The sequence below is a fragment of the Salmo salar genome, chromosome ssa03, assembly GCF_905237065.1.
Source record: "Salmo salar chromosome ssa03, Ssal_v3.1, whole genome shotgun sequence".
Classification (NCBI taxonomy): Eukaryota; Metazoa; Chordata; class Actinopteri; order Salmoniformes; family Salmonidae; genus Salmo; species Salmo salar.
Window position 1 is genome coordinate 38,710,487 of NC_059444.1, and position 23,827 is coordinate 38,734,313.

Genomic DNA, 23,827 nt, shown 5'->3' on the forward strand with positions numbered 1-23,827 from the left:
GGTCCAGGCCAATTGGCAAGAGAGGTATTGTAGTTGATGTACTTCGTTTTCTAGCCGGGAAATGGGCCTAGCTCTAGGCTAGCTGGTGCATGCTTCTGGACAAGGACGTTTGCCACAGTAGCCACTCGGTAGCAACTAGCTAGCTGCCAAGATCCAGTGTGATGGTCCAGAGCTTGCGGCAGGTGATGTAGTGGTGGAAAAAAGCAGTCTGATATGCTCAGGGCTGATATCGTGCTGTGCAGACTGGCAGGTATTATCCAGGCTATCCGGGCTATCCGGGCTAAAGCGGCTGGAGTTCGAGCTAAAGGTAAAGACCGCTTGCAGTGGCTAACAATGACTAAAAAGCTAGTAGCTAATTAGCTGGCAAGCTTCTGATGGAGGGGGTGTTCGACCCTCCTTTTTCAGTAGTCCACGATCAGCTCCTTTGTCTTGCTCACGTTAATGTCCTGGTACCACACTGCCAGGTCTTTGACCTCCTCCCTATATGCTGACTCTTCATTGTCGGTGATCAGGCCTACCACTGTTGTTTTTTTACATTTTACATTTTTAGTCATTTAGCAGACGCTCTTATCCAGAGCGACTTACAGTAGTGAATGCATACATTTCATAAAAAAAAATTCTCGTACTGGTCCCCCGTGGGAATCAAACCCACAACCCTGGCGTTGCAAACATGCTCTACCAACTGAGCCACACGGGACCGTGTGTTGTCAGCAAAGTTAATGATGGTTTTGGAGTCGTGCTTGGCCATGCATTCGTGGGCGAACAGATAGTACAGGATGGGACTAAGCACGCACCCCTGAAGGACCCCCTGTGTTGAGGATCAGCATGGCAGATGTGTTGTTGCCCACCCTTACCCCTTAGGGGTGTCCCGTCAGGAAGTCCAGGATCCAGTTGCAGAGGTAGGTGTTTAGTCCCAGGGTCATTATCTTAGTGATGAGCTTTGTGGGCACTATGGTGTTGAACACTGAGCTGTATTCAATGAACAGCATTCTCACATGTGTTCCCTTTGTCCAGGTGGGAAAGGGCAGTGTGGAATGTGATTGAGATGGCATCATCTGTGGATCTGTTAGGGTGGTATGTGAATTGGAGTGGGTCTAGGGTTTCTGGGATGATGGTGTTGATGTGAACTATGACCAGCCTTTCAAAGCACTTCATGGCTACCGACGGTAGTCATTTAGGCAGGTTACCTTCGCTTTCTTGGGCACAGGAACTATGGTGGTCTGCTTGAAACATGTAGGTATTACAGACTTGTGCAGGGAGAGGTTGAAAATGTCAGTGAAGACACTTGCCAGTTGGTCCGCGCATGCTCTGAGTACACATCCTGGTAATCCATCTGGCCCCGCGGCCTTGTGAATGTTGACCTGTTTAAAGGTCTTGGTCACATCGGCTTTGGAGAGCGTGATCACACAGTCGTGTGGAACAGCTGGTGCTCTCATGCATGATTCAGTGTTGCTTGCCTCGAAGCGAGCATAAAAGGCATTTAGCTCGTCTGGTAGGCTCACGTCACTGGGCAGCTCGCAGCTGGGTTTCCCTTTGTAGTCCGCCCCGTAGCACTCACTTCTGTCATCATGAAGTGCTTTGAGAGACTAGTCAAGGATCATATCACCTCCACCCTACCTGATACCCTAGACCCACTCCAATTTGTTTACCGGCCCAATAGGTCCACAGATGACGCAATCGCCATTACGCTGCACATTGCCCAATCCCATCTGGACAAGAGGAATACCTATGTAAGAATGCTGTTCATTGACTACAGCTCAGCATTTAACCCCATTGTACCCTCCAAACTCGTCATTAAGCTCGAGACCCTGGGTCCTGGACTTTCTGACGGGCCGCCCCCAGGTGGTGAGGATAGAAAACAACATCTCCACCCCGCTGATCCTCAACACTGGGGCCCCACAAGGGTGCATTCTCAGCCCTCTCCTGTACTCCCTGTTCACCCATGACTGCGTGGCTATGCTGGCCTCCAACTCAATCATCAAGTTTGCAGACGACACTACAGTGGTAGGATTGATTACCAACAACGACGAGGCGGCCTACAGGGAGGAGGTGAGGGCCCTCGGAGTGTGGTGTCAGGAAAATAACCTCTCACTCAACATCAACAAAACAAAGGAGATGATCGTGGACTTCAGGAAACAGCAGAGGGAGCATCCCTCCATCCACATCGATGGGAGAGTAGTGGAGAAGGTGGAAAGTTTTAAGTTCCTCTGCGTACCCATTACGGACAAACTGAAATGGTCCACCCACACATACGGCGTGGTGAAGAAGGCGCAACAGCGCCTCTTCAACCTCAGGAGGCTGAAGAAATTTGGCTTGTCACCTAAAACACTCACAAACTTTTACAGATGCACAATCGAGAGCATCCTGTCGGGCTGTATCACCACCTGGTACGGCAACAGCTCTGGCCCACAAGCGCAAGGCTCTCCAGAGGGTAGTGCGGTCTGCACAACGCATCACTGGGGGCAAACTACCTACCCTCCAGGACACCTACAGCACCCGATGTCACAGGAAGGCCAAAAAGTTCACCCCGCTATCATCCAGAAGGCGAGGTCAGTACAGGTGCATCAAAGCTGGGACCGAGAGACTGAAAAACAGCTTATATCTCAAGGGCATCAGACTGTTGAACAGCCATCACTAACATCGAGTGGCTGCTGCAAACATACAGACTCAAATCTCTTGCCACTTTAATAAATTAATAAATGTATTTAATAAAGGTATACCTAGTCACTTTAAATAACGCCACATTAATAATGTCTACACATCCTACATTACTCATCTCATATGTATATACTGTATTCTATACCATCTACTGCATCTTGACTATGCCGCACGGCCATCACTCATCCATATATTTTATGTACATATTCTTATATGATTAAAGATCCCATTGCACTTATCGTAAGAGTAGGGGTGTTAACCCTGGTGTCCTGGCTAAATTCCCAATCTGGCCCTCATACCATCACGGCCACCTAATCATCCCCAGCTTACAATTGGCTCATTCATCCCCCTCCTCTCCCCTGAAACTATTCCCCAGGTCGTTGCTGTAAATGAGAATGTGTTCTCAGTCTACTTACCTGGTAAAATAACGGTAAAATAAATAAAATTCATCCCTTTACATTTGTGTCTATAAGGTAGTTGTTGTGAATTTGTTAGATTACTTGTGAGATAGTACTGCACTGTCGAAACTAGAAGCACAAGCATTTCGCTACACTCGCATTAACAGCTGCTTACCATGTGTATGTGACCAATAACATTTGATTTGATTTGAATAGTTAATATGCCCTGCCACATCCGATGAGCATCAGAGCCAGTGTAGTAGGATTCAATCTTAGTCCTGTATTGATGCTTTGCCTGTTTGATGGTGTCCGGATTAGTGTCCCACTCTTTGAAAGTGGCAGCTCTAGCCTTTAGCTCAGTGTGGATGTTGCCTGTATTCCATGGCTTCTGGTTGGGATATGTACGTACGGTCACTTTGGGGACAAGGTCGTCGATGGACTTATTGATAAAGCCGACTGAGGTAGTATACTCCTCAATGAACATTGGATGAATCCCAGAGCATATTCCAGTCTGTGCTAGCAAAACAAGGTAAGAAAAAAAAAGTGTTAAAGTATTTTGTCTTTACAACTGATATTCAACACAACAACAGTACATTCATGTATTGTTTTGGAATGAATATAACGTGCAGCACTAAATGCATGTCTATAACACAGTGCCCTTCCAAAATGACACATTTGGTTAGTAGAGACCCTACTGAGCATTTCCCACCCCACATTAGCTGAGACAGGTAGAAAAGCTATCTCTACAAACCAATATGTATCCCATGTACAGTCTATTACAGTGTATTGCATTGGGGACTACGGAGGGGTCAGTATCAAAAGCCAGCAGACCCTACTGAGTATTTTCAACCAGGTAGAAAACTTCTCTCTACAGCTCAATATTCTCAACATACCAGTGTCAACATTGTATTTTTTCATTATTGGTATAAACACATTTTTAAACTATATTTTTTATTTGTTTTCATAGATGACTCGTATTTTCTTGTTGTCACAATAGAAATGCCCATTGATTAAAATTATATATCTTTTGAATGTTTTATCCACATTCCCACAATGTTGTGAAATGGGGGGGTTTATTTTGAAGGTTTCCTCATTACCATACGAAAGTGACGTCATTGTTTGTGCTGCTGGCAGGATACTAGTGGGTACTAGTGACTGTGAAGCCCTGTTCGGAACTGATGCTGACAGCCGCGCGATCGATGCAAAGGTTACATTTCATCGTGTTACTTTAGCATGTTACTACCCTGCTGAAAAATATATGTTTACAAAATGTGCAAAATTAGATTGACTGCTGTGGCAATGTAGCAGGTGGCTGCTGGTGTATGCAAGTTTGGGTTTTCGGATTTACACGGACGCCCGTGTGTCTGTTTGATCTCTAGCTTGTAAAGTGGCTTAATGAGTGTCCAAAGTAACAGTGGAAGTGGTGGTGGAAGTTTGGAGGCGACGCCATCTTGGTCGCAGCTATCCTCGTCCCCAACGATTTCTCAACAACACATAACGGCGACCGCCAAGAAGGAAGGTAATTCATTAACAATGGCATTCGTCGAAATCTGTTTGATGGGAAATGCGCACTGTTTCCACTTATATCGCCCCAATTTGACGGATTTATGGATGTCAATTGATGGCCGAACCTTGCCAGTTACAGTCGGTACAGTAGCTAGCCAACGTTAACTACTAGCTAGCTTCGATAGGTGTCAGCGCTCAGTTTCAGTAGAGCAATGGAGAAGATTATCAATGGAATATTCAGACAGGGGAAGACAGGTTGAGTGGAAAATAAGTAGGAACAGGCTAGACCACTAAACATGCATAACGTTAGATGACCACGGCGTTGTCATTTATGTAACTACCTATAGTAGCTAGGTTAGCCATCACTTGTAGCTAAACAGCTGTGGGTAGTTGAATGCCTTTGGCCTTCTGTCAAACAGCAGGGCTACTGCAAGTCTATACGAATCCAGTGAGTTGTGATGCATTCAAACGACTTCTAATAATCAACAAGGAACAACACTTTCCTTTGTCAAAGTTTATATTCTGATCACTTCAACATCCGAACAAGAACAGACTGTTGTAGGCAACAGAACTAAAGCCCGTGACTGTGATGTCATCCTGAGAACGGAAGTTTGTCACACAAAGGCTACTTAGCGTGTCACATTTTCTTAGTGTTGCCAACTATTCCAATTGGGATGGAAATAACCATGTAGCTAATTATGCTTTGGACCTGGATCAAGATGATGCCTGTATGTGTGTATTCCCGTGGCAATACTTAGTGCTTGTCAATGTTTTATTACTGCTTTCTGGTTTCTGTTTACTTGAACCTCATAAGGCTGGGGTTGTGTGTCAGACATTCCATGTTTTGGTGATTGATGGGGACAAAGTATACACCCGCAGCTCAGCTGTTGAATCAGAAACTCTGCTTGTCCAGTGGTGGTCTTACAGCCTAACATACAGTTTTGACACCTGATACATACATGCGACAGCTTAGTGCTGTCCATAAGGTGTTAACTAAATACATATTATAGAGCATGCAGATACACACAGACTAAGTAACGGTGTTGATGATGTGGGAGGGGTGAAATGCACTGCACTCAAAACAGTTTGCACTTATCCAGTGTGCTCTTATCAGAAGTGGGTGGTAGTGTGATGTATCTGATGCAGTTTGCTGTATCCTTACATAGCCATATATAGCTTTATCTTATGTTGTTGTGTAGGCCCCATGGAGGAGCTGCACAGCCTGGACCCTCGCAGGCAGGAGCTTCTGGAGGCCAGGTTCATGGGTGCGGTCAGCGGCAACACAGTAGGAAGCACCGGTAGCACCAGTGGGGGGGCCAAGGTGAAACACACGTTGTAAAGCAAAACTATCTCAATCATCAATACCATAACACACATGCATGGTTTTACTCATACCAAACACACTTAAAAATGTTTTGAAAGGCACACACAAAAAGCACAACTATAACAACTGTGCCCGATTTCTCTGTATATCTAGGGTCTGGCCAACGAGTGCTCCAACAACAGCTATGGCAGTTTGGGCTCCTCCAGTGACAAGGAGTCAGAGGTGAGACACACACACACGCTATGCAGAGGCGCTGGCAGTGAGGGAGGCCGCTGTCCTAGTTTCAATGATTAGATGTCACACCATATTACAGACATAGGTGGCTAATTCTCTGGTTTAAGAAAATACACCATTTTGTTTGTGTGGAGACAGAGGGCAGGCATTTTATCTATGTGTCCATTTACATTTTTTGGAACAATGGACCGTTAATCAAGAGAACTAGATTATCTCCGTTTGTACTTGCATGACCTGCCTCAATCTCTCGCTTTCCTCCCTTTCTCACCCCCTCCTCACTCTCTTTCCTTCCTACCTCGCTCACCCTCTCCTGACTCTCGTTTGTACTTGCATGACCCGCCTCAATCTCTCGCTTTCCTCCCTTTCTCACCCTCTCCTGACTCTCTTTCTATGGTATCTTTCTCTCCCTAGAACTCTGATATGAAGAGAGGGAGTTCTCCTGCATACTCTGTACGTACTCTTCCTACTGTTCTGTCCCTCCCCCCACCCACATAAACGCACTCTTTCCTTATTGGACACGCAAGTGTCAGAAAAGTGATTTAGTGTTTGTTTATTCTCAGACTCCTGAGAAGAAGCCCTCTGAGTCGTCCAGAGGAAGGAAAAGGAAAGCTGACACCCATTCTGAGAGCAGCCAAGGTATGACACATACCCAACATAATAACACTCATGAACTGGAGAGGAATGATCTGGTCAGGTTTTGAAAGGATTTTTGATTCTGCTTGATTTCACTCACTTGCATCCTCCCTGTCCCTATTTGGGCCCTTCCCCCTAGACACAATGTGTTCTTAATGTCACGGGGTATCACTCTCAGTTCAAGAAGGTGACACAGTGCCGTTATTTCATTCTGTTGTGAGGTCCCTGATAGGAATATGACAGATTTATATATATTTTTTCTTCTTCATGTTTAAATTACCATGTTTTTATCGGTTTTCCGTTAAATTGTTTAGAATATTTATAAAATGCCACGTGAATTCACAATGCCAGCAACGGTTTGGGTCTCACAGTGCGTTCCCCTTCAGATGGTTAAGCATTGCACCTTTACTACCATTACTGTACCTGAATTCCACCTCAAAGTTCCTTCATTTTTACATTTACATTTACGTCATTTAGCAGACACTCTTATCCAGAGCGACTTACAAATTGTCATACTGGACACGGACATAAAAATGGTATCCACGAGTTCATCTGACTCTGGGGAAGTAGATAAATTGCCTGTGCCAAAATCCCGAAGTAACCCTTCTCAAACTATTGCCATGCAGAGCTTTGGTGCTACCGCTTGCCTTTCTCTGCAATTTTTCCAACTGTTAACAACGATGACGTAGTGGTGGAGAGTCGACTCCAAAGCAATTGATTCCTCTACTTTCATGTCGACTCCCGGTGCCAACTCCCATTTCTGAGTGTCAAGATTCGATTCCAATTGGAATTGACTCCTAAGATTCAGTAATTTTGGAACAGAGGAGACTGATTAGTTGCCGTACTTCCGAGAACACAAACACTCACATCTTTCTTAGCGAGCTAGTGGGGGATGGAAAGACTGAGGAGGGGCACAGTATAGGCAGGTCGACCACCAGACAGATAGTCAGAACCGTGCACTAGCCTATCTATCGGCAATCAAAAGCTGTATCCCGCAATTTTTTGGCTTGGAATGTCTCTCAACTTCCGTAAAGCACGGCTTATCATCAATGAATAGGCTAGGATATTGAGCGAGATGAAACACTTCGCTCTCACACGGTCACAAACAGTATCTGTGCACGTGTTCGCTTCACGCTGTTCACAGCATGGTAGCCAGGGCACCAAACAAAACGGCGGAGAAGTTGAGCATCGCGCTTTAACACTCTTAGTTTTTGCGGAAATTGATCCACTATGCTGTTTAGTTTCTGCATCTACTTCATATCGCTGAGTCTACCTTTAAATGACACAACTTTCCCCAGGCCTTTATGGTCTATCGTCTAGTTCGGTTCTAACACGGAAAATAACATGTTGTGATAACTGCACCCTGATTTAAATTTTGTGGGGGGCGGGAAAACATTTGTTTCGGTTAGAGATTATTTTTTATGTTAAGGATACCAACTTCGTTTAAACGTTCACACCCCGAGTCCCTGAGTTGTTCTAACCTCTGTATCTGCTCTTCTGTGTTATTTAAAAAAATATATATATATATTACCTTTTATTTAACTAGGCAAGTTGGTTAAGAACAAATTCTTATTTTCAATGACGGCCTAGTGGGTTAACTGCCGTGTTCAGTGGCAGAACGACAGATTTGTAATTTGTCTGCTCAGGGATTTGAACTTGCAGCCTTTCGGTTACTAGTCCAACACTCTAACCACTAGGCTACGCTGCCGTTATGCATTGCTAATCCAGGCTACGCTGCCGTTATGCATTGCTAATCCAGGCTATCGGCTTTCCTCTCCTACAGGGAAGACTTCCACACGGGGGCCCAAGATCAGTGACTACTTTGATGTGAGTGTCCTATAATGTAGTTGTTTCAGTCTCCTTGTTAATATGTAACTCTGAGTTCTCCATGGCGATGATAAACTGATTGGGTTGGGGGGGGTTAATGATTGATTAAGCAGATTGTGATTGACTGACAGTCTGAATTTCCCTTCTTGAGGCACTCTGCTATTGCTGGGCTACATGTAGATGATGTCATTTCCTTTTCCTCACCCTGCTATTTCCTGTGTGTAGTTCCATGGGGGGAATGGCTCCAGTCCAGTGAGGGCTCTACCACAGGTCCTCCGCTCACCACAGAACTCACACCACGGAGCTCACTCTGCACCAGGCTCTATCGTATGTATACACCCACGCGGTAGGAGGTTTTTAGGCTTCGGCATTCTATCCCATTGTTTAGAACAATGTTGTATGTGTGTTGTCTATAGATCCGACAGAACAGTTCCTCTCCCACCAGTCTGTGTTTTGGCGATCCCCTGATGAACTACAAAGCTTGCGCCAGCAAGTGTGTGCAGGTAAGAAAGGGAAAGGGGGTATACCTAGTCAGTTGTACAACTGAATGTAGTCAACTGAAATGTGTCTTCAGCATTTAACCCAACCCCTCTGAATCAGAGAGGTGCGTGGGGGGGATGCCATAATCGACATCCACGTCTTCGGTGCCCAGGGAACAAGACTCTTTCTTTCCTCATACTCTTCTCACATCTACTTCTCTCGCTCGTCACATGTCAACCATCTTCCTCTTTCTTTCTCTCCCCAGACGGAGTTGACAGGTCTGAAGCTCGCTGCTCTGGAGAGCAACAAGAGTCTGGACCTGGAGAAGAAAGAAGGACGCATCGATGACCTGCTCAGGGTGAGTTTACGTGCTAGTTAGGGTACTACAGGTGATACTTAGGCTGTGTGTTGATCATCTAATGACGTTGACCGGTTTTTCTTGTAGGCTAACTGTGACCTGAGGCGACAGATAGATGAACAGCAGAAACTACTGGAGAAATACAAGGAGAGACTGAACAAATGCATCACCATGAGCAAGAAACTGCTCATCGAGAAGGTACACAGTTAGTTTGTGTTTGCGCTTGTTACTGACGTGTCGGGATGAACTTGCATGTTAACCCGTGTGTGTGTGTGTTTTGTAGAGCACCCAGGAGAAACAGTCGTGCAGAGAGAAGAGCATGCAGGACCGTCTGAGACTGGGTCACTTCACCACCGTAAGACATGGAGCCTCCTACACTGAACAGTGGACCGACGGATACGCATTCCAGAACCTTGTCAAGTGAGAACACACACACTTCATGAAACAACACATATTTACATTAGGGATGCACATTTAGGTCAATTTTGCTGCTGTCTAACCAACCCTCTTTAACCGGTTAACCTGTTAGGGCTAGGGGGCAGCATTGACACGGCTGGATAAAAAACATACCCGATTTAATCTGGTTACCACTCCTACTCAGTAACTAGAATATGCATATACTTATTACATATGGATAGAAAACACCCTAAATTTTCTAAAACTGTTTGAATGGTGTCTGTGAGTATAACAGAACTCAAATGGCAGGTCAAAACCTGAGAGATTCCTTTACAGGAAGTGGCCTGTCTGACCATTTGTTGAACTTCTTTTCCATCTCTATCATTTACTAAGGATCTCTGCTCTAACGTGACACTTCCCACGTCGTCCATAGGCGCTCAGAGCCCGGGAAAAAACAGAATGTCGTCATTCCAGCCCCAGGCTGAAACACATTATCGCCTTTCTCAAGTGGCCCATCAAGAGACACTAGCTTATGCGCGTGACCCCGACCGCCCCCGCCTTTGGGATTTTTTCCTCTGTTTGCCGAAAAGGAGATTCCCTGTCGGAATATTATCGCTTTTCTACGAGAAAAATGTCGTAAAAATTGATTTTAAACAGCGGTTGACATGCTTCGAAGTACGGTCATGGAATACTTAGAATTTTATTGTCACGAATTGCGCCAAGCGCGTGACACTTCTTTACTATTTCGGATAGTGTCTGGAACGCATCGAACAAAAACGCCGCTATTCGGATATAACGATGGATTATTTTGGACCAAACCAACATTTGTTATTGAAGTAGCTGTCCTGGGTGTGTATTCTGACGAAGACAACAAAAGGTAATGAAATTTTTATAATAGTAAATATGATTATGGTGAGTGCTAAACTTGCCGGGTGTCTAAATAGCGAGCCCGTGATGCCTGGGCTATGTACTTAGAATATTGCAAAATGTGCTTTCACCAAAAAGCTATTTTAAAATCGGACATATCGAGTGCATAGAGGAGGTCTGTATCTATAATTCTTAAAATAATTGTTATGCTTTTTGTGAACGTTTATCGTGAGTAATTTAGTAAAATGTTAGCGAATTCCCCGGAAGTTTGCGGGGGTATGCTAGTTCTGAACGTCACATGCTAATGTAAAAAGCTGGTTTTTGATATAAATATGAACTTGATTGAACAAAACATGCATGTATTGTATAACATAATGTCCTAGGGTTGTCATCTAATGAAGATCATCAAAGGTGAGTGCTGCATTTAGCTGTCTTCTGGGTTTTGGTGACATTATATGCTGGCTTGAAAAATGGGTGTCTGATTATTTCTGGCTTGGTACTCTGCTGACATAATCTAATGTTTTGCTTTCGTTGTAAAGCCTTTTTGAAATCGGACAGTGTGGTTAGATTAACGAGAGTCTTGTCTTTAAAATGCTGTAAAATAGTCATATGTTTGAGAAATTGAAGTAATAGGATTTTTAAGGTTTTGAAAATCGCGCCACAGGATAGCCGTGGCTGTTACGTAGGTGGGATGAATTCGTCCCGCCTAGCCTAGAGAGGTTAACAAGCGGTTAAATTTGTTCCAAATAGTATGAGGTGACCAACAGAAAATACTTTGGGCACATACAAGGAACAGACATTTTTCATTTAAAAGCTTCATTGAAACATGCAACAGTAGCAAGCCAATCGACTCACATTCAAACGGCTATGTCATTGAACGTACAACTACTGTAATGAAGCAGCCAATGTAAAACATTTCAGACATTTGCCAAAATGCAATTGGCATGAAAACACTGTTCTAAACAGTGCACCTAATGCGAGCGGTTCCAAATCTGACAGCGATGAACATCTGTTCTTGGCTCCATACTGTGACCAAAACAGTCACATTTGAGACCATTTGACTTGGCAGTGTGACACAAGTGTCTTATTGGTCGTAAGGGTGATTCTTTTTTTTAACCTGGTCACGTAATTTTTTTATTTTGGGGAAATGTTCTCTACGCCAGTAAGAGGGGTGTGAACAGTTTGGAGTCGCATGTGTTGCAAGGTGGGGGTTTGTTACTACGCCGATAAATGACAATATCCACTTCGACCTTTGCCACTTAGGTGACTGGACCTGTGTGACTGAGTACTTGAGTACTGATGGTGTAGTAGAATTGTATGAAATGTGTTTATATAAGTCCAAGAAACGTAGCCTTGGCCTATTCTACGCCACTATACGCTCAGCCATGCATTGGACTGTATTTTTTTGCGAACAGTCGTTGAGTTATATTATTTTCATAAATTATGACTATCAATCTACTCATCACGTTAGGAATAGTATGCCATCTTAAATAAGCCTACAAATGCGATGATGTATGGAATGCAAAAATAAATGTATAAAAAAATGTAATTAGCTTCCCCAAACTTGAAACGCGCTGCCTATGGCTACAGAATCGCTGCTAGCCGAACACAACAGTCTGGCTGGTGCGCACCTAAATGAAAGGGTAAATACACAAAAATGGTCCCCTGATTAAGCGAGCAGTGTGTCAAGAAACAGTTTGGCTTGGCAGGGTCGTGTTTCGGAGGACGCATGGCTCTCGACCTTCCTCTCCCGAGTCCGTAAGGGAGTAGCAGCGATGGGAGAAGACTAACTACCAATTGGATATCACGAAATTGAGGGGGGGAGTGAAGAACTGGGGGAAATCACTGTTCTTCCCACTTTGTTTTTGCCGTGGAATCGTTTTGCTATGAAGTATATCTTTTTTTTCTAATTCTACCCTCTCCAGAGCATAATGAAACGATAACACTTTTATACGTGAATTGACCTTATTACCTTTTTAAAAAGCTTAATAACCATCTTCTCCGTATAGGCAGCAGGAGGGTATCAACCAGCAGAGAGAGGAGATAGAGCGTCAGAGGAAGCTGCTGGCCAAGAGGAAGCCCCCCAACCCCTCCTCCCCCCTCCCTCTCCCTAGCAACCACCTCTGAACCCAAACAACGCAAGACCAAGGTCGTCAACGGCAATGACCCCGACCCCTTCCTCAAACCCTCCCTGCCCCAGATGTAAGTGTACACACACACACACACACTAGTACATACAAGTATGCATGTGTATGGACAGATGCATACACACCAGTGGTGTAATGTACTTATGTAAAAATACTTAAGTACTACTTAAGTTGTTTTTTGGTATCTGTACTTTACTATTTATATTTTTGGTTACTTTTACTTCACTACATTCCTAAAGAAAATAATGTACTTTCTACTCCATACATTTTCCCTGACACCCAAATATACTCATTACATTTTGAATGCTTAGCAGGACAGGGAAATTGTCTAATTCACACACTTATCAACAGAACATCCCTGGTCATCCCTACTGCCTCTGATCTGGCGGACTCACTAAACACGTTTCATTTGTAAATGTCAAGTGTTGGAGCGTGCCCCTGGCTATCCGTAACTTTAAAAAAATAGATTGTGCCGTCTGGTTTGCTAAATATAAGGAATTTGAAATGATTTATACTTTTAATACTTAGGTATATTTTAGCAATTATATTTACTTTTGATACGTAAGTATATTTAAAACCAAATACTTTTAGACTTTTACTCAAGTAGGATTTCACTGGGTGACTTTTACTTGAGTCATTTTCTATTAAGGTACCTTTTACTTTTACTCAAGTATGACAATTGGGTACTTTTCCACCACTGATACACACTCACTGTTGCGATGTTGGTGCAGTGACTTTAAATCAACCATTTGTTAGGTTGACTCTGGCTGAGTATCACGAGCAGGAGGAGATCTTCAAGCTTCGCCTGGGACACCTGAAGAAGGTCCGAGTCAATATGAACACAAACATGTTTGTAAAAAAACACAATGGTCTGAATCCCAAAATGAATACGATTGACTGAGTGACTGTCTCTCAGGAGGAGGCTGAGATCCAGGCAGAGCTGGAGCGGTTAGAGCGGGTGAGGAACCTCCACATCAGAGAGCTGAAGAGGATCAACAACGAGGACAGCTCATCGTAAGTACAGGACAGGAAGACACAGTCATATAGGAACACCTAACCCCTCCACTGTGCCCCGGTGCAAATCCCATCCCTGGGACCTACCTACCTGTAGGCCAGTCGCTATAGTGTTGCTAACTGGCCAGTTCATAGACCACTTTCTAGGTATTTATAAGATGAAGTTCTTGTAGGGGTTATTTGGGTAAATAAACCCTATATGTTGTAGGAAGAAAATGGTTCAGCTTGTGCTGTATCTCTGTCAGGTTTAAAGACCACCCCACTCTGAACGAGAGGTACCTGCTGCTGCATCTGCTGGGCAGAGGAGGCTTCAGTGAGGTCTATAAGGTACAGATTGACGACTAGTATGTGCTTGTGAATGATTATTAACAGATTCTAGATCCATACTGTACCTGTGCTTCTGATGTGTGTCTTCAGGCCTTTGACCTGTTTGAGCAGCGCTATGCAGCTGTTAAAATCCACCAGCTCAACAAGAACTGGAGAGAGGAGAAGAAGGAGAACTACCACAAGTATGTCCCATCTGCTCTGACGAGGCAATGTTATGAGACGCAGAATTTACAACCCACATTGTACCATTTGTGAACATTATTTGACCAGACTTACAAACACACAATATTGTTTCCTGTCCCAGACATGCCTGTAGAGAGTATCGGATACACAAACAGCTGGACCATCCCAGAATAGTCAAACTCTACGACTACTTCTCCCTGGATACAGACACGTAAGTTGCTTTTTACCCCAAGCCTAGTTCAGTTCTTTCACATCAGTGGAGATAAAGGAGAGGAGACGTGGAGTGGAAGGAATTTTAGTCCGTTGAGATGCCTTTTTAGTTTATTGTTAATGGAGTCCATTGTCGTCTCTCTTTCTCTCTCTCTCTGTCCTCCTCTAGGTTCTGTACAGTTTTAGAGTTCTGTGAGGGGAACGACCTGGACTTCTATCTGAAACAGAACAAGCTGATGTCCGAGAAGGAGGCGCGGTCCATCGTCATGCAGATAGTCAACGCCCTGCGATACCTCAACGAGATCAAACCCCCCATCATACACTATGACCTCAAACCAGGTACACACACACACACACACACACACACACACACACAGACTCATGTTTGTGTATTTAACACAGACACACGCTCAACTCACACACTGCCGTTTGTGTAGGCAACATCTTGCTGGTGGATGGGACCGCGTGTGGAGAGATAAAGATCACAGACTTTGGGCTGTCTAAGATCATGGACGATGACAACTATGGAGTGGACGGCATGGACCTCACCTCACAGGGAGCTGGCACATACTGGTGAGACTCATCACACAAACAGTTATATTAAGTGTTTTCTTGGGTATATTGCCTTCATGTTTTCCCATTCCTCTTGTCCAGGTACCTTCCCCCAGAGTGTTTTGTGGTGGGCAAGGAGCCTCCTAAGATCTCTAACAAGGTGGACGTCTGGTCGGTGGGGGTCATCTTCTTCCAGTGCCTCTATGGACGGAAGGTAAGCCCACTTATTATAGCCCCTTTTTGAAGTGGCACTCTTCTGAAGGTGCGAACACCTGACCCTATTAGACTTTTTTTTTTGTCTAACATTGGTTTGTGTGTGTGTGTTCCTGCAGCCGTTTGGCCACAACCAGTCTCAGCAGGATATTCTTCAGGAGAACACCATCCTCAAAGCCACTGAGGTTCAGTTCCCTGCCAAGCCCCAGGCCAGCACAGAGGCCAAGGTGAGACTAGAGCTGTTGCGGTGACCGTATTACCGCCACACTGGCGGTCACAAGTCATGAAGGCAGTCAAACTCCACATGACAATTTAGTCACGGTAATTAGGCTTCTCCAAGCTCTGATGCTGCTGACGGTCATTAGTAGCCTACCAAACTTGCTAACTGCCTGGTACTCAGCACTCTATTGTCCCTCTAATCACTCTGACATCGATGCAAATGTAAGCAGTGCGTCAGTTTCCAGTTTGGGGAAGATCATTTTCACCATATAAATGCACCTTTTTATAATAAAAAGCATTACATGCATAATTGCATTTGCGTTCACTTTTGATAATGGTGTTTTCCGCTAATGGAACATTCACACTTATTGCCTACTGCCATGTGCGCATTGCTGCGGTTATAATGTGAAGAAATAGCCTAATAGTTTATCAACATTTTAAGCTAAACGTTCTGATCTCTTGCGTCAGCCACATTGAATCAACATTTTTTTTATGCTAGTGGTTGTATTAATTTGCGATCCATCGCATCCCACAACCGTCCCAGACTGTTTATAATATTTATTTCTCGCACTGAATAGAATAAGTCGACTTTTGTACTATGGGGGATAGTAGATTGACATAGGCTAGTGCTTTTGCTGTTCGTTAGGTCTACTCATTTTATTGGCTGACGAAAAGTAAATGTGGACAGTTCATCCAATATCTTCAATATGCACCTCGGAATTGGATAAGAACGTGCGCCGTTGCGTCTCTGTGTCTGGCTTAACTTGTAGCCTGTGAGAAAGACCAACATCACGTGACGGAGAGCTGAGGGAGAGATTGCGGATTACGCAGCACACTCGGGGAGAAGGGCATAACGCAGCACTAGGGTTCATTATGGCCACAAAGGGGATGCCGCCGGGAAATTCAAGGCATTTACAAGCTTGTCAAATTTGTGAATGAGACTGATGAAGTGTGTACAGCCTGCGCAAAAAAACAAAGCAGAGCTCATGCCTTTTCAAGCAACTTTTTTCAAATCATCATTAGTCTCATCATGCAGCCTTACAATGTATTAAACATCAAAACATATAGTCCAACGTTTGTAGAACTAAAGTTACATTAACTGCTCATCACAGAATAACCGCATGTGCGCACTCAAGTCATTTAGAGAAAATATCCTTTCTATTTTATTCAGCTCTTCAGTTTTCAATTGTTCTTCATACTGTAAAATAATGCCACGGAATTCTAAGCGAATCTTGACTGCTAAATGAACTAGTTTAGTCCACAGCCGTTTGGCATAGCTATATCAGGGCCTAACATAGGGACAACTGTTCTTCTGAAATAGACTACATTTTGATGAAATTTCGTGACCACCACAGCCCTAGGTGAGACACGCACAGGCTAGCAAGCCAAGGTGAATAGTACTCAGTGTTCCTCTGAATTGTACACATATGGGTTGACTTTGAAATGTACAATCGTTAGGACATGTCTGAATGTGACTAGTACAGACAAAGCTTGATAAGCAGATCCTTATTCCATAAACTAACATCCGTCTCTGTGTGTCAGGCGTTTATCCGACGCTGTCTGGCCTACCGTAAGGAGGATCGATTTGACGTTCACCAGCTGGGCACTGACACGTACCTTCTCCCTCACATGAGACGCTCCAACTCCTCTGGCTCTCTTCAGCCCGCCTCCTCAATCTCCTCCTACTGACGGGCTGATGAACATGACTGACAGGCCCGCTGGCCAATCCTGGAGCAGAATTGATCCGAATATGGGAAATGGAGTGGCGTTGGGTATTCTAAATCGCCCGGCCGCTGTGAAAGGATCAGGAATGTGAATTTGTTTGGCTGAATAGAATGAAATGGATTGCACGTTGTGAGACGGGGAAAGATGGAAAGAGAGAGAGAGGGAGGGGGGGCGGAAGTGGATACACTTTCCACGTTGCCAAGTAGCTTTGCAGAAACGTTACTGTGTTGTGATCTTGAACGTGAACCTAGTTTTGAGAGAGAGATGGGGAGAGAGGTGAGAAAGTTCTACCCATTATGCATGCCATTGGACAGGCTGTGCCTGTTGCCGTGAGGACTTAATAGAGTGGGGCTAGGCCACATCCCTTGCTTGTGCTGGACTGGGCTTTTATTGGTAGAGAGGGAAACCATAAACAAACAAAAAAAGCAACAGATGTTGGTAATTGGAATCCCCTCCAGCAACATTTTAAACAGCCTCTCTGCAAGGGACAGAATCCCATTCCCAAATAGACCCCTAGCCTAAACTATAGAAGGTAGAGGTACATTTGGGATGGGGCTTAAGTCTCCAAAGCATATCAGTTGGTTTCACTGACCCACGTTAAACCCTACCATTGGACTAAATTGCACTCGAGATGATTTGGTTTCATGGACATGAAATAGTCCTGGACTTAACTAAGCTTCAGTCTCCGACTGTTGGCCAGAAGTATGCCATCTACGTTCATGAAGTCACATTTTTAGATCTTGAATCAATAATTAAACCTACTCCTGGATGAATATAATCTGGCTGTGTGAAAGAGGTTGGTTTTGGCGTGTTCCGATCCTCCATGAATCCATCCCTCAAGGCGCTGAGTGTTAGACTTGCTCAGGCATTGAAGTCTGTTTTGTCAGAACAAAATGTATCCATATGAGGATCAACTGTATCGTAAAGATTGATGTTTCCATACAGGAATCATCTGGGGAAATTCAATGTACATTTCATGTGTAGGAGTGACATATCTGCAATCTGTCTGTACAGAGGGCCAACACACAGGATTTACTGAACTTTCACCAGTGCCCATTTGCACCTGTTGTTTTCAAAGAAATAAAAGACAAATGCCTAGAAACAAATTATCTAACCTATTTTTTTTTGTAATATTATCGTTCTCTTATTCTTTGTTTTACCTTCTGTTCACCCTTAATGTTTTATATTATCTGTGGGAAATAACAGGTGCAAACTTTGAGCACATGCAAATGGTCTAGTAAATCCGACCGTTGGTTTCCTCACATCTCCTTGTTTGTGCTCCGAAAGGCATTTTTTTTGCTGCTATATAGATGTCGCTTGTAGTTAGTTAAAATCTGTATGATCTGCCTCAGGTACAGATAGTGCAGACCTGTGTGAAGAGGAACACTCTAGGGTCCCTGAAGTGTATAGCCTACTCTTCAGGGGCCCTATGAAGTGCTTCTGTATGCCAGGTGAACCAATAACTTTGAACTGTTTTACGACCGCAATGTTTATAGTCTGGAAACCATGTGTCATATATAAAGTTGTATGAAACTGTTCATATGTGAAGGAAATGCCCAGGTTGATCAGGCTCTGTTCTGTTCAGTAACACTTTGCTTGAACCTCAGTCATAAGGCCTGCGTAACACTGTCATAACACTGACATATGAGGTGTCATGAGTTATTACAGCTGGTTTTAGTCTATGGTATGGCACAGTCATATTGGTCATCTACCGAATGTAAAGTGCTTTAAGTAAAGTGTTATCTAGTATTCTTTATTGGAAGACTGAGGAGCTTTCAACAGACAACACTTATGTTACAAAAGGGGTTTATAATGAACATCATGGCAGACTAACAGAGGAGCCCCACAGCTCAACGCCATGTACTGTAAACTGGTTTTATCACTGTCTTATACACACAGCACAGATACATGTCAAAATTGAAGGGAGGCAATGTCAGGTCCTGTCATTCATATGCAATAAAGATTGCCTTACAAGTCCAACCAAGGCCACCTTTGGTTTGTGCATATAATATCTCTCACTCAACACACACGTTTATGTATAACTAGGGCCAGGAGTTCTTCCGAACCCAAGGTCAGATAGTTGTCAGTTATACCCGAGGAGAGAATGGCAGACAGATGCCATTTGTCAAAAGGCTGAGAGACTGAAAAGGGCTTCACCATGTTGCATACCACCCTCTATCCCACTGCTGGCTTGCTTCTGAAGGTAAGCAGGGTTGGTCCCTGGATGGGAGACCAGGTGCTGCTGGAAGTGGTGTTGGAGGGCCAGTAGGAGGCACCCTTTCCTCTGCTCTATAAACAAATATCACATTGCCCCAGGGCAGTGATTGGGGACATTGCCCTGTGTAGGGTGCCGTCTTTCGAATGGGACGTTAAACTGGTGTCCTGATTTTCTGTGGTCACTAAAGATCCCGTGGCACTTATAAGAGTAGGGGTGTTAACCCTGGTGTCCTGGCTAAATTTCCAATCTGGCCCCCATACCATCACGGTTATCCCCAGCTTACAATTGGCACATTCAAATGATGTGTTCTCAGTCAACTTGCCTCATAAAATAAAAATACCCTCGTCAAATCTAAATCAAAGTTTGTCACGTGCCGAATACAACAGGTGTTGACTTTTTATTTATTTTACCTTTATTTTACCAGGGAAGACATTGAGATCTAGTTATTTTTCAAGTGTGTCCTGCACAATACAACACAAATATACATGTTGTACACAAAATATACATATTTATACTTAGTGCATTCGGAAAGTATTCAGACCCCTTGACCTTTTCTAAATTTTGTTAGGTTCCAGCCTCGTTCAAAAATTCAATAAATAGTTTTTTTCCCTCATCAATCTACACACAATACCCCATAATGACAAAGCAAAACAATGTTTTTTAGAAATTGTAGCTAATTTATGAAAAAGAAAGAACTGAAATATCACATTTACATAAATATTCAGACCCTTTCACAGCCTCGAGTCTTCTTGGGTATGACGCTACAAGCTTGGCACACCTGTATTTAGGGAGTTTCTCCCATTCTTCTCTGCAGATCCTCTCAAGCTCTGTCAAGTTGGATGGGGAACAACACTGAACAGCTATTTTCAGGTCTCCAGAGATGTTCGGGTTCAAGTACGGCGTCTGGCTGGGCCATTCAAGGACATTCAGAGACTTGTCCCAAAGCCAATCCTGCGTTGTCTTGGCTGTGTGCTTAGGGTCGTTATCCTGTTGGAAGGTAAACCTTCACCCCAGTCTAAAGTCCTGAGTGCTCGAGCAGGTTTTCATCAAGGATCTCTCTGTACTTTGCTCTGCTCATCTTTTCCTCAACCCTGATGAGTCTCTCAATCCCTGCCTCTGAAAAACATCCCCATAGTATGATGCTGCCACCAGCATGCTTCACCGTAGGGCTGGTGCCAGGTTTCCTCCAGACGTGATGCTCAGCATTCAGGCCAAAGCGTTCAAACTTGGTTTCATCAGACCAGATAATCTTGTTTCTCATGGTCTGAGAGTCTTTAGGTGCCTTTTGGCAAACTCCAAGACGGCTGTCATGTGCCTTTTACTGAGGAGTGGCTTCCGTCTGGCCACTCTACAATAAAGGCCTAATTGGTGAGTGCTGCAGAGATGGTTGTCCTTCTGGATGGTTCTCCCATCTCCACAGAGGAACTCTAGAGCTCTATGAGAGTGACCATCGGGTTCTTGGTCACCTCCCTGACCAAGGCCCATCTCCCCCGATTGCTCAGTTTGGCCGGGCGGCCAGCTCTAGGAAGAAACTTCTTCCATTTAAGAATGATGGAGGCCACTGTGTTCTTGGGGACTTTCAATGCTGCAGACATTTTTTGGTACCCTTCCCCAGATCTGTGCCTCGAATCAATTCTGTCTCGGAGCTCTACGGACAATTCCTTCGAACTCATGGCTTGCTTTTTGCTCTGGCATGCACTGACAGGTGTGCCTATCCAAATAATTTCCAATCAATTGAATTTACCACAGGTGAACTCCAATAAAGTTGTAGAAACATCTCAAAGATGATCAATGGAAACACGATGCACCTGAGCTCATTTTCGAGCCTCATAGCAAAGGGTCTAATTTAATCAATTTTAGTATAAGGCTGTAACGTAACAAAAAAGTCAAGGGGTCTGAATACTTTATGAATGCACTGTACTCCTGAGAAGCTGACCTGTTGCACCTTCTATAACCACTGCTATTATTATTTGACCCTGCTGGTTTGAACATGTTGACGAATGATCTGGCCTCTATGGCCATGTACTGTTGTAATCTCCACATGGCGCAGTCAGAAGAGGACTGGCCACCCTCTAGGTTTCTTCTTAGGTTCCTGCCACTGTGCTTCTTCATCTGCATTGCTTGCTCTTTGGGGTTTTAGGCTGGGTTTCTGTATAAGCACTTTGTGACAAATGCTGATGTAAGAAGGGCTTTATAAAATACATTTCACTGATTGAGAAGTCGTAAGACATAAATACATTGAGTTTGCAGTCTAAATATTTGAAACGGTCCTTTAATTGAGTCTCCAATATGGGATAAATGTCATTATTATGTGTGTGATGTATGTGTATTTTCAAAATGGTAGGCTACATATTTGAAACAGCATGTTAAACTTTCATTGAGTCTCCAATATGGGATATATATTATGGAATATGAGATGAAATTAACCCAGTAACTACTTGCATTGGCCATCTGTTTGAATTATCTTTTAAATTAAAGTAATAACCATTTAAATACACTGCTCAAAAAAATAAAGGGAACACTTAAACAACACATCCTAGATCTGAATGAAAGAAATAATGTTATTAAATACTTTTTTCTTTACATAGTTGAATGTGCTGACAACAAAATCACACCAAAATAATCAATGGAAATCCAATTTATCAACCCATGGAGGTCTGGATTTGGAGTCACACTCAAAATAAAGTGGAAAACCACACTACAGGCTGATCCAACTTTGATGTAATGTCCTTAAAACAAGTCAAAATGAGGCTCAGTAGTGTGTGTGGCCTCCACGTGCCTGTATGATCTCCCTACAAAGCCTGGGCATGCTCCTGATGAGGTGGCGGATGGTCTCCTGAGGGATCTCCTCCCAGACCTGGACTAAAGCTTCCGCCAACTCCTGGACAGTCTGTGGTGCAACGTGGCGTTGGTGGATGGAGCGAGACATGATGTCCCAGATGTGCTCAATTGGATTCAGGTCTGGGGAACGGGCGGGCCAGTCCATAGCATCAATGCCTTCCTCTTGCAGGAACTGCTGACACACTCCAGCCACATGAGGTCTAGCATTGTCTTGCATTAGGAGGAACCCAGGGCCAACCGCACCAGCATATGGTCTCACAAGGGGTCTGAGGATCTCATCTCGGTACCTAATGGCAGTCAGGCTACCTCTGGCGAGCACATGGAGGGCTGTGCGGCCCCCCAAAGAAATGCCCCCCCACACCATGACTGACCCACCGCCAAACCGGTCTTGCTGGAGGATGTTGCAGGCAGCAGAACGTTCTCCACGGCGTCTCCAGACTCTGTCACGTCTGTCACATGTGCTCAGTGTGAACCTGCTTTCATCTGTGAAGAGCACAGGGCGCCAGTGGCGAATTTGCCAATCTTGGTGTTCTCTGGCAAATGCCAAACGTCCTGCACGGTGTTGGGCTGTAAGCACAACCCCCACCTGTGGACGTCGGGCCCTCATACCACCCTCATGGAGTCTGTTTCTGACCGTTTGAGCAGACACATGCACATTTGTGGCCTGCTGGAGGTCATTTTGCAGGGCTCTGGCTGTGCTCCTCCTGCTCCTCCTTGCACAAAGGCGGAGGTAGCGGTCCTGCTGCTGGGTTGTTGCCCTCCTACGGCCTCCTCCACGTCTCCTGATGTACTGGCCTGTCTCCTGGTAGCGCCTCCATGCTCTGGACACTACGCTGACAGACACAGCAAACCTTCTTGCCACAGCTCGCATTGATGTGCCGTCCTGGATGAGCTGCACTACCTGAGCCATTTGTGTGGGTTGTAGACTCCGTCTCATGCTACCACTAGAGTGAAAGCACCGCCAGCATTCAAAAGTGACCAAAACATCAGCCAGGAAGCATAGGAACTGAGAAGTGGTCTGTGGTTACCACTTGCAGAACCACTCCTTTATTGGGGGTGTCTTGCTAATTGCCTATAATTTCCACCTGTTGTCTATTCCATTTGCACAACAGCATGTGAAATGTATTGTCAATCAGTGTTGTTTCCTAAGTGGACAGTTTGATTTCACAGAGGTGTGATTGACTTGGAGTTACATTGTGTTGTTTATTTGTTCCCTTTATTTTTTTGAGCAGTATATTATACATGATCATATTTGACAATAGGTTCTAATCATTATACAAATCCAACCACGACTTTATTAAACATATGATTTTAATCAGATCTGTGCCTTTATAAAGTGCTTAGGTGTTTCTTTGCTGCAAGACTGCATTTCTGCCCTATTTCATGACATTCATATGCAGTCATGGTTATGTGGAATCTCAATCACTGAAGAGGGTCTAACCGAACTACCGCCTGGGAGGCATGTGCTTCCGCATATGATGCGTGTTGCTAGTGAAC

General features: G+C 44.3%; 1 pseudogene across 1 annotated transcript; it reads left to right on the plus strand.

The window, feature by feature from the left end:
* Nucleotides 1-4,182: 4,182 nt before the first annotated feature.
* Nucleotides 4,183-19,251, plus strand: LOC106600062 (serine/threonine-protein kinase tousled-like 1-B; annotated as a pseudogene). The gene is made up of 22 exons (XR_006769129.1): nucleotides 4,183-4,575; nucleotides 5,762-5,883; nucleotides 6,040-6,108; nucleotides 6,532-6,570; nucleotides 6,681-6,756; nucleotides 8,537-8,580; nucleotides 8,806-8,907; nucleotides 8,997-9,083; nucleotides 9,326-9,418; nucleotides 9,506-9,616; nucleotides 9,702-9,838; nucleotides 12,691-12,883; nucleotides 13,585-13,651; nucleotides 13,745-13,842; nucleotides 14,088-14,169; nucleotides 14,260-14,351; nucleotides 14,474-14,563; nucleotides 14,732-14,901; nucleotides 15,000-15,135; nucleotides 15,217-15,328; nucleotides 15,447-15,554; nucleotides 17,089-19,251. The product of XR_006769129.1 is annotated as a serine/threonine-protein kinase tousled-like 1-B (transcript).
* Nucleotides 19,252-23,827: the final 4,576 nt, after the last annotated feature.